The following is a 12318-nucleotide window of genomic DNA, read 5'->3' on the forward strand; positions in this document are numbered from 1 at the left end:
CGGAGACCCGGGTTTGACTCCCAGTGCCTGCCCATGCAAAAAAAAAAAAAAAGCTTAATCTAGATTAATCGTGTTCCTAGGCACTTGGCAAAAGAAAATTCAAATTCTCTTTGGATGAATTTACTTTGGAATCAGACTTCACAACTTTTTTACAGTAAAGTTTCAAGGTTTTCCCAATAATAAATCATAAAAGACACCGGAAAATATGTCACTGTTAGTGAGAAACAAAAGAAATAACAAACAGCATAATGAGACCCACAAAACTACAGATATTGAAATTATTACACATAAAATAAAAAATGCATATGTCAGAAGAAATAAAAGTAGTTGTCAAATGTGATATAATGACAAGAGATTATAAATAACTGAGAAGACTTGAAGCAAAGCAAATGGAATTGAAATGAAAATGAAATTATTGAAATTTAAAATGCATTGATAGTCTGAATAGCTGAGTAGAAACAGTTGAAGAGAAAATGCTAGAAGCATAAAATCAAAGTTAAGAAATGATATAGAATGCAACACAGAAGTAGAAAATAGGAGGCACAGGTTAAAAACCATGAATTTTAAAATAAGAAGGTTTAACATATATGGAGCTGGAGTTCCAGAAAGAGAGAACAGAGAGAAAGGGGAGAAGCGATACTCAAAGATGTAAGAGCTGAAAATGTTCTAGAACTGATGAAAGTCAATACTCCTCCAATTCAGGCAGACTTGGGAAATAGCTATCGAAAGAAACGTTTCGATCTAAAGATCCAAGATTGCTTCCTCATATGCCATTGAGCACCAAAATAGCAGGGACAGACAAAGATAGGTCTCTAGATCTGCGCTCACGATAAATTTATCATCAGCTTATCATATGGATGCAGTAACAACAATAGTAACAATAATAATAAGCAAACACACAAATAATGCTTATATTACAAAAGACACTGTTTTCCCCATCTGCAGAATTAGGAAGGAGAAGGACATCATCTCTAAAGCTAATCCTAGCTCAGAAATTCTGAATTTGGAAACATTTATAATCTCTAGAAAACTTAAAGGATGTTTTCTTGGATGGGGAGTGCTTTGTGTACATTAAGGTGTGATACCTTAAAGATAGCTGGTATAGAAATATCCAGAATATTTCTATTAGTCAGGGATCTCCTGAGAAAAAGAACCAATAGGAATAAGGATTTGGCTCATGCATCGCAGGGGCTGGCAAGTCTAAATTCTGTAGTGCAAGCTGCAAGCAGGAAATTTCAAAAAGGTGATTCTGAAATCCGGCATGTCCAACCTCTGCAGGCTGCAAATCGGGAGCTCCAATGAACGTGAAGTTTTTATTCCTCCAGAGAAGCTGGCTGGCTGAAAAAAAGAGAGAAATTCCTCTTTCTGACTTCTGAAATCCTCAGTTCTCGCATTAAGACCTGCAACTGATTGGAGGAATGGGCTCCTCTCCTTGTTGAGGACAATCTTCTTTGTTGTCTGTAGATGCAACAAGCTGGAGATGCCATCAGCTGACTATAGATGCAAACCCATCTTCAAAATACCCTCATGGTAGCATTCAAGCCAGCACTTGACTGACCAAACAACTGGACACCATAACCTAACCAAGGTAATACACGAAATTAGCCATTACAGCACCCTTGTACAAAATGGGACTAGGCAGCCATTTGGGAAAACCCATCAGAAAAGATACCCCCTTGTGAGAACAACTGGGTGTCTCTTCCTCAGGGCGGATGCAGTCCTGTACCAGGGCAAACAGCTTGGCATTTGCCCATATTAAATGGTTACGCAAACAGCACAAACTTGACAGATGCTCAGCAAACCCATTTCTTCTTCATTGTCATGTGGCTAACATGCCTTTCCCAGCTCACTTGCATCTAAATGGAGCCACGTGACTAGTGTTCACCAATGGAAAGTAAACAGTTATGATGTATTACTTCCAGTCCAAAGCAATTAACAGTAAATGGGCCTCTTCCACATTCTCACGTCCCCTTCCATGATGAGTGAGAGGCAAGTGGTGAAAGTGGCTAAACTGTAGGGTGGAAAAAGCCAGAATCCTTGAGCCAGTGCTTGGAAGGAAGCTGCCCAGAAGACCTGTCACATCTGACACATCTTGCATAAGCAAGAAATAAACTTTTCTCATTCTAGAACTCTGAGTTTGGGGTTGTTTGCTCCAGCAGTTGTCCTATATAATCTCATATACCTCTGGTAGGCCCCTTTTCTCCTGGTGCAAAGCCTGCACTTGCAACAACGGCCGGAGATGCTGTGACTCTTCTCTCAGGCCTCCACTGAGATACATGCACATTCACAGTTTCTCTTGGGCCTGGTCATCTCCTCAGCCAAGGCTGGCAGCCAGAGCACAAAAGGAGCTGCTTTTGTGTTTTGCATGAACTTTGCCGGCTTCGTAATTTTTTCATCCTAATCTACTTGATCTTTCCTGGAATGTCTAGCTCCTGGAAATTAGGGCTGTCAGAGTCAAATTCATTGTCCAGCTGGCCTTTGTAGAGAGAGGATGAGTTCCTTTGTCAGAAAGTCCTGGTAGGAGTTTTGGCTCTGCCACTTATCTGCTGTGTGGCTTTGGGCAAGTCACTTAAGCTCTCTGAGCCTCAGTTTCCTCACCTATAAAATGGGAATCAGTTAAGAATCTTTGGGATGCAAGAGACATGATATCAAACTCAACTTGCTTAAACTAAAGAAAGCAAAACGGAGTTTGTTAGTTCACCCAGCTGAATAGACCAAAGGTCAACTTCAAGGGCAGTTTGATCTTGGAATTACACAACATGACCAGGATCCATATTCAGCTTTCCTTGCCTAGTCCCCATCTGTTGCCCTCTATCCACCCCTCTTGCCTCCACACTTCACCCCACCGGTGAGTTCCAGGCTCTGTTCATATGGGTCACATGCTCACACCACAAGCCCAAAGAAAAAGAGTATTTTTGTGTCAGTGTTTCTCAATTCCTTCTTACTGGACCAGCCCTAGGTCCCATGTCCATGCCTGAGCCAATCCCTGTGGCCAGGGGTATGACTGCGTCTCGCCCCTTTCATGGGAGGCTGATAGAGCTCCATTTTCTCTGAAAACTCTCTCAGAAATGCCACCATATTAGTTGTCTGTTGTTTAACATCTATTTTGAAGCAGCAATTTATTATCTCACAGTTTCTGAGGATTAGTAGGTTCCAGTTCCATGACTCTCAAGGTTGCAGTCAAGCTGTCCATTGGGGCTGAGGTCACCTCAGGGCTCCACAGGACTGAAGGATCTGCCTCCAAGCTCGTCTACGCAGTTATTTTTCTGTCCCTCAGTTCAATTTCTGTCTGTTGGCCAAAGACTTCAATTCCTTACCACGTGTGCCTCTCCTCAGGTCTGCTGTCAACATGGCATCTGGCTTCTCCCTTCTGAGGGGGAGAGAGAGAGAAAGAGGAGCAAGTCCAAGGTGGAAGCCATAGTCCTTTATTATCTAAACTCAGAAGTGACACATCATCACGTCTGCAGACACTACTGTCACACAGACCAACATTGTGGGAGCAGAGCACACAAAGGTCTGAATAGCAGGGGGTTGGGATCATCGAGCGCCATCTTGAATCCTGACTACCTCGAGAGGACTGGGCACCCTAGAGTGACCAATTCGTCCCAGTTGGCCTGGAACTGTCTTCTTTTTAAAACTGAATGTTTGCACCCTGGGGACACCCCTCCATCCAAGGCAAACCAGGATGGTTGGTCCCCTAAGACTCACCCATATTAGAAGGAATAAAGAGAGATTTCTCACAGCACATTAGATTCCAGAGGGGATGTGATCTGCACAGGGAACACAGTGACATGGAGCAGAGCCCTGGCAAGAACCCAGATGTCCTGATTTCTAATAGGACCCTTGTTGTGCCGGTGGTCCCACACTTTATGATGAGCTCTAGCTCCTGCTTGGCAAACCAAGGCATTCATAATAATTCCGTGAACAGATGTTTGGGAACCCACCCCATCATTCATTACATTTCCCTTTACCCTTCAATAAAGTGAGACCATGTCCCAAGAAGAATGACCAGAACCTAAGAAAAACAGACAACAGGCAGCCACCCAGGTAGCAAATTAGCAGGACAAAACTCAGAGCTTAGACAATTGGTTCGAGCCCTAATTCTCCCACTCAAATTCCTAAATAACACTAGCAACCTCATTTAACTTCTCTGAGCTTGGCTTCCACATCTGTCAAAGGGGTGTGAATTAAATGTTTCCATTCCTCTGGAATTCAGTTGAATAGCTTGAAGTCTTATGCCCTAAACCCTGAAAACCCAATCAGGAACCCCCACCCCCACCCCCAGTAGCTGTGAGTTGGGAGGAGGGTGGGCAGGGGGAGAAGCGGTTGCACTTTCTCCTGAGTCAGTCCATACTGCTGTCCCCTGCTCCAACCTGACTCTTCACACCTGAACCTGTCAGCCCTGGGCGCACACTTTCTCCTTCGTAGCCCTGCAGACCATCAACACAAACCTGTGGGCACAGCAGACTTTCCCTGAAGCCTTAAGTGAGAGGGGCAATCACATCACTGGACAGGAACCAACCACAATTCAAGTGCTAGAAATAGAGCAGCCATTTCAAGGCACTGGCAATTTCTCATGACCCGTGATCTTGTGTGGGTCTCTAGCTCCTACCATGTTCTCGGACTCCTTTTCTTGCCCTTCCTCACACTTCCCCCTTCTCTCCATTGATTCAACAAATATTATATTGAGCATCTACTGTGTGCCAGGGGTTATTACAGGGGTGAACAAGACAAACAAAGGAAAGCAGTGGACATTCATAAAGTTCTCTGTCTCTCTGAGGCCACCCTAGGAAACACAAATTTTCCCACACGATAAGGCAGAACAATGTGGTGCTTGCTTCTGGCTTCTGGCATCCCTGCCACAGAGGATGTGCTCTAGGGGATCTGTCTTCCTCAATCTCCCCCCATTGAGGTGTTTTCCTCAACAAAAAAGAAACCACTTCTTACGAAATATGCCACTCCCCTGGCAGGCAAAAGTGACTGCAGGCAGTTTTTTACTTAAATGGAAATGGCTGTTTGCTAATCTACGTGGGATTCTGGCAGCCCGAGGGGACTAATGCTACAGTATGAAAGCACTGGTGAGCTTAACAAAAATATAAAGTAATGTATGTGTATACAGAGGCCCTCAGTCACTTTCCCAAAGTCTGATGTTCTGATTTTCCCACAACCCGATGTTCTATCCTCACCCTTTCTCAACATGCTGGGGTGCTGTGGCGCTGCAGCCGGCCAAGATAAACCGAGCCTTAGGGCACACTCCTCTGCAAAGGGGGCTCCCAGGTCTATATGACTTAGGGGAATGTGACCCTTGACCCAAAACCCACGACCAATCAGGCTTTTAGTTTTGTTTCCCAAACAAAAAGAAACAAAATCTTCCAAATACCGTAGAGTTCAACCTAATATCTAACTAGAAAGAGTGGTTGGAGCATCTTACCCCTGGAAAAGAGAGGCTGATAGATGTCTTGGAGAGACAGACATTTCCCTTCTTCAAAGGGAATTCTGGGTTCTGTTTCTCTTTACCCAGAATAATAATTTCAATTGTAATTTGAAAAAGCTGAGACCAAAGGGTACTCCAGGGACTGCTTTGGCTTTGAACCTCATTAAAAGGCTTTGATTTCTTTTTCCCTTTGCTTAAGTAGATAATGCCATTGCCAACAAATACAGCCCAGTATATCCTCTGCCAAAAACTGGATTAAGAGAGTGCTTTATCAAAGCAAAAAATTACATTTAGGAAAAGGAAATTTTACACTTCACATAAAATGACAGTCTACTGGCTGCAGAAAACTGGGCTTACGCCATGAGGGACATACAGATGAGCATGTTAGTGAGCAGAATTAGCTCAAGGTGGGAGAAAACAGCCATGGAGTGAACAACTGCGGCCAGAAGGATGACAAACAAATGGCTGAGGATGCAAACCTCCAGGCTCGAGCTCCAGATGGAAAAGCAGACACCGCATGCAAGGTCGAAATCAACATCTAGAAGACACTCCTTGGAAGGGTCTGGAGGAAAGAGAGAAACCCCAATATGGTGACCTCACTCCTTAAAATAAATAATTCATTATGGATTCTTTGTGGAAGAAAACGAAATGTCTTCAGATAGAGTGTGGTGGCGAAGGCATGTCTATACACTTAGGTTGGATTGTCTGATGTGTGAATAAAACTGTTTAAAAATAAGTAAAGAATTCATATAAATGAATAATGACATTTAAAATGCCAATGAAGATCTAGATTTGAGTTTGTGTATTTAACTCTCCTACTTTCCAAATTCCAAATGAAATGCCCAAATAATTGTTTAAATCTGGGAAATGTACCCGTGGTGGCAAATTGGGAAAGGGTGACCTTTTAGCAGGAGTTGACCCAGTTGATCCAAGTTGCCCGTCTTGGAATGCTGCTTTCACATGGCTTCCTAGACAACGTGCTCCCCAGTTTTCCTTCTGTCTAGCCGGCCTAGATTCCTACATCCTCACCCTCTTTCTGACCTCTTGGGTCCTCTTCTCCACCTGCACACAACCCTAGTGGAACTCAGCCAGTCCCAGGGCTTCAAATACGATCCATCCGCCCTCCAGGGTTGAGGCCCCACATGTCTTCCTAGACTTCTGTAATCAACCCCTGCTTACATTCTGGTCCCCCGACTTTCCATTCTTCGCACAACCCCTACAGTGCTCCTTCTAAAATGGGTCAGAGCATGCCACTTTTCCCCTGAAATTCAACAATTTGAACAATTTACCCACTCAGGGTAAAAACAAAAGTCCTTCCCATAACCTACTGGGGCTCACTTGATCGGACCCCTGGCTACCTCTGTAACCTTGGTCCTGCTACTTCCTCCCTCCCTCTACTCCAGCCACACTGTGCTGGTTTGAAAGGATGATGTCCCCTAGAAAAGCCATGTTTTAGTCCTAATCCCATTTTGTAAAGGCAGCTGTTTCTTCTAATCCCTATTAAATACTATATGTTTGAAACCGAATTAGATCATCTCCCTGGAGATCTGACTCAATCAAGAGTGGCTGTTAAACTGGATTAGGAAGAGATGTGTCTCCACCCATTTGGGTGGGTCTTGATTAGTTTATTGGAATCCTATAAAAGAGGAAACATTTTGGAGAAAGTGAGAGAATCTGAGAGAGCAGAGACTGCCACAGCACCACGAAGCAAAGAGTCCACCAGCCAGCGAGTTTTGGAGATACAAAAGGAAAACACCTCCTGGGGAGCTTCATGAAACAGGAAGCCAGGAGAGAAAGCTAGCAGATGACACCGTGTTCACCACATACCGTTCCAGCTGAGAGAGAAGTCCTGACTGTGTTCGCCATGTGCCTTCTCACTTGAGAGAGAAACCCTGAACTTCTTGGCCTTTTTGAACCAAGGTATCTTTCTCTGGATGCCTTAGATTGGACATTTCTATAGAATTGTTTTAATTGGGACATTTTCTTGGCCTTAGAGCTGTAAACTAGGAACTTATTAAATTCCCCTTTTAACAAGTCATTCTGTTCCTAGTATATTGCATTCTGGCAGCTAGCAAACTAGAACACACACTGATGTTTCTGATGTTCCTCAACCACGCCAAGCTCTCTACTGCCTCAGAACCTTTGCATATGTTGTACCTTCTATGTAGAAACTCTTCTAGCAGATATTCACATTTTTCACTTGTTCATTTCCTTCTGGTGTCTGTTTAGGTGTCACCTTATCAGAGGTGGTCCCTGTTTAAAAATGCCCCTCTCTCTCCCATACTCTATCCTCTTAACCTGATTTGATTTTTTCCCACTATTTATCTATCATTATATTATTATATCCACATCTATCATTATATTGTATATCTGTTTGCTGGTCTGCTGTTTGCATTTCCTGTTAGAATGTAAGCTCTGGCTACTGTGTCCCAAACCATTGGAACCACACCTGGGCACATGGCAAGTGCTCAATAAATATTTATGAATGAGCAAATGGATGATTCAATCAATTAACCTACATGCCAATAACTTCAGTTTTCTGTTTTATTTTATTTTTGCAAGATGTAATAAAGATGGGACCAAACCAGGTTGAGTACTTGAAGAAAAAGCCCTCCTAGGATGCACATGGATAAATCTGTAGCAGATTCACAAAATAATCCAAAGTCTGGGTCAGTAGAAGCAGAAGGAGGGGGCCACCCATGGCACTATTTCCTTTGGGAATCTCAGCCCTCTGAATGAGAAGAGCCTGGGTTTCCAGACAGTGAAGTAACAAGACAGCAGCAGTGATGGCGAGATGTGGTGCCCAGATCTCTCTTCAGGACCGAAGGGCTGAGCCCCCTCGTTGCTGGACCTGCTGCTGGTGATTAGTCCTGTTTGGGAAGCTGGTCAACTGCAGAGACACTCTTTGCCCAAGGTCACACCCTTCCCTGAAGCAGGCTACATCCAAAAACAGATGTAAGGGTATGATGGCGGGAACCCTCATCCCAACTTGGGACAACTCCAAAGGACCATCCCAGCCTTGGAGCCCCCTGGGGGTTGAGTGAGGCCCTCTTGAGACAGCCTCGCAGCCTAATTTTTCTATCTGCTCATCCTGCTTCCCTCTCTTGTCTCCCATGGGTGTTTATGACTAATAAACTTTCTACATGGATTCATCTCCATCTCAAGGTTGGCTTCCCAGGAAACCTGACCTGTGACAACATTTCAGAGGAATTTACTCCAGGGATAGTGTAGGCTGGAGAGAGATTGAAGGTAAAGGGACCAGGTGATTGGTAGGTGTTCCAATAGGGGAACAGATAATAAAATGGGATATAGTCATCTGTTGGACTATTAAACAGCAATTAAATAAACTAGATATAAGTATCCAAGTGAATAAATCTCAAAAGCACTATCTTGAGCAAACAACAAAAAAAAGGGAGTGGAGTTTCAGAATTGTGCCGGTTTGAAGGTATTCTGTACCCCAGAAAAGCCATGCTTTAATACTGATCCAGTCTTGTGGAAGCAGCCATTTCATTAATCCTGATTCAATACTGCAAGTTGGACACTTTTATTAGATTATCTCCATTGAGATGTGACACCCCTAATTGTGGGTGTGGCCTTTTGATTTGATGGAGATGTGATGCCACTCATTCCATGTAGGTCTTGATTCATTTACTGGAATCTTTCAAAAGAGGAAACATACTGGAGAGAATCAGAAATGACAAAAATGACAGAGCCAATAAGTTTCAGAGCAGAGGAGAGTCAACAGAGAGAGCCTGTTCTACTCTTGGAGAACAGTTGTTTAGGAGAACACAGACTGGGGTATTTGGAGACGCTTGGAGCCCAGCAGATGTTGCCATGAGAAGTTAAGCAAGCCAGGACCTGGAGAGAGCCAAGGGAAGCCAAGAGATGAAATCCAGCCCCAGAGAAGCAGAGTGAGGAACCCCCACAGGAACAGAGGCTGAAAGAAACGGAGCCCATGAGCAAGAAACCAGCAGACGACAGCCATGAGACTACCCAGCTGACAGAGGTGTTTCCAGATGCATCAACCTTCCTTGAATTAAGATAGCTTCCCCTGGATGCCTCAGTTTGGACATTTTCATAGGTTTAAAACTATAAACTTGTAACTTAATAAAGTCCCCTTTTGAAAAGCTGTTCAAGTTCTGGTATATCGCATTCTGACAGCTTGCAAACTAAAACAAGAATGTGCACAATATGATTGAATTAAAAAAAACTAAATATGCAAAATAATACTATAGTGTTCAGAGGTATAAAATAAAATAAATTAATACAAAAAAACACCCATAAATTGAAAGGCATCCATAAATTTCATCATGGGGTTGATTCTAAGGAGAAAAGGGAAAGATTGTGACTAGAAAGAATATAAAGGAGGTTTCAATGAAATTTTTATTTCTTGCATTTAAAAACTCTGAAGATTATAAAATGGCACCATCGCAGTAATAGGTCACATGGGTGATTGCTAAACTAATCTATGAACTTTTCTTTATTTAATTTTTTTTCAAATTAAAAAAGGAAAGTTTATTCAGAGATGAACATTAAAAACCATAAAGTAATCAAATACTAAGTGTGATGGTTTTGTTCATGTGTCAGCTTGGCCAGGTAGTGGTGCCCTGTTGTCTTGCCAGGCAAACACTGGCCTGTCTGTTGCAATGAGGACATTTCATGGACTTAAATCATGACCATGTTGGTTGCATTCATGGCTGATTACATCTGTAGTAGGCTAAGGGAAGCATCTTCTGCAATGCATGACATTTAATCCCATCACCCAAAGGCCTTTAATGAGAATTCAGAAGAAAGAATCCCTCTTTTCTGCTTCAGCCAGCCATCCTCTCCTAGAGAGTTTATTGGAGCTGCCAGCTCACAGCCTGCCCTACAGATTTTGGACTCTTACTTCCCCAAGGCTGTGTGAGACACTTTTAAAAATTCGTATTTTACAGATAGCTCCTGTTGGTTCTCTGTTTCTTTAGAGAATCCTGACTAATACACTATGCACGTAAATATTTAGATAATCTAAAAATGAAAGAATTTTCTAAGAATAAATGCAAATGAGAATACAATCACAAAAGATCAATTTGACTTTCAAATAGCTTAAGGTACCACACAAAAAAATTAAAAGACAGATGACAAATTGCCAACAAATCTGCAATCAAATGGCATTTCATAAAGAGCTAATTATGACAACAATGAATAGCCCATTTTGACAACACAATGGGCAAAAATGAAAGTTATTTACATGTACAAAAAGGAATGCATTGTGGAAAAAAACACAATCCCACTACTAACCAAAGAAATGCAAATTTAAAATAAGACATCTTTTTAACCCATAAATCGGCAAATATTTTCTCTCTTAAGATAATGCTCTACCCTGGAAAGGATTGCAGGGTTACAGAATAAAGATAAAAAGGAGCTTTTCATTTAACAAGGGCACAAATTGGTTGAATATTTCTGGAAAACAATCTGTCAAATGACAAGAGCCTTCAATATCTATGCCCTCCTTGACCCACTGCTAGGAATCCAGCCTAAAGAAATCACAGAAAGATGAGCAAAGATTTACTCAAGGAAAAATCCTGCAGTGTTACTTTTAATTAAAAAAAAATAGAAGTCGTTAAAATCCCCAGTTATAGAGGAATGCTTAAACAGATTATTTTAGAGCCTCTTGAGGGAATGTTGTGCACCATCAAAGGCATATTTCCAGAGGATATCATAACATGCGAAAATGGCACACTATAAAGTTGGGAAGCCAGATACTTAACAATCAACAATTATGACTTCAGAGTCTCCAAGAATCAAAGAACTAGTGAAATTCCTTTTATTTATTTTAAGGCTATTGTTTGCTTTCTCATACCATATCCTCTGATGAGGATTAAATCGATCATTTGTTTTATATTTTAGGATTAGGAAGAGCTGTCTCACCTGTGTAGCAGGCTTCTATTTTTCTTATGGACACTGTAAATTTTTTTAGTAATGCTGTTTTCCCTTTTGCATTGATGGCTGAAAAGCCAAAAGTCAAATTTGCAGCTACATCTCAAGCAAAATGTACAAGAGATATGGATTGCATTCTGAGCATTAACTTCACCCATAGCTTTATTTCATTTTTCTTAGCCTTATTTACCCTTTGCATATCTTGCATTTCTCACATTACAGTTGCGTGGGAACGGGGAATTAGTGCTTCATGAGTACAGAGTTTCTGTTTGGGGTGATGAAGAAGCTTTGGGCATGGAGGGCGGTGATGGCAGCCCAATGCTGTAAACGTAATTAACACCACTGAATTGTGTACTTGAAGGGTTAAAAGGGAAATTTTAAAATTTCCATTTTACATACGTCATCATTAAAAATTTTTTTAAAGCGTAGAACTGGACAAGAAAGAGAATGAATTTAATTAAACTATGAACTATGTATAATGATATTGTTCTAGTTGGCTAGCTGCCAGAATGCAATATGCCAGAAATGGAATGGCTTTTAAAAACGGGAATTTAATACATTGCTGGTGTACAGTTCTAAGGCTGAGAAAATGTCCCAATTAAAACAAATCTATAGAAATGTCCAATGAAAGGCATCCATCCAGGGAAAGATAACTTGATTCAAGAAGGCCAATGAAGTTCAGAGTTTCTCTCTCAAGTGAGAAGGCACATGGTGAACATGGTCAGGATTCCTCTCTCAGCTGGAAGGGCACATGGTGAACACGGCGTCATCTGCTAGCTTTCTCTCCTGGCTTCCAGTTTCATGAAGCTCCCCAGGAGGCATTTTCTTTCTTCATCTCCAGAGGTCGCAGGCTGGTGGACTCTCTACTTTATGGTGCTGCTCTTTCTGAATCTCCTTCTCCAAAATGTTTTTCTCTTTTATAGGACTCCAATAAACCAATCAAGACCCATTTTGTCACCTAATCC

General features: G+C 42.0%; 1 long non-coding RNA gene across 1 annotated transcript in view; it reads right to left on the reverse strand.

Moving 5' to 3' along the window:
- Positions 1 to 351: 351 nt before the first annotated feature.
- Positions 352 to 12318, reverse strand: part of LOC143655242 (uncharacterized) — a 47514-nt gene continuing 35547 nt past the window's right edge. The window contains exon 4 of the long non-coding RNA XR_013162128.1: positions 352 to 3370. This is a non-coding gene — a long non-coding RNA (uncharacterized LOC143655242). The remainder of the gene's footprint in view (positions 3371 to 12318) is intronic.

The sequence above is a fragment of the Tamandua tetradactyla genome, chromosome 14 (assembly GCF_023851605.1).
Source record: "Tamandua tetradactyla isolate mTamTet1 chromosome 14, mTamTet1.pri, whole genome shotgun sequence".
Lineage (NCBI taxonomy): Eukaryota > Metazoa > Chordata > Mammalia > Pilosa > Myrmecophagidae > Tamandua > Tamandua tetradactyla.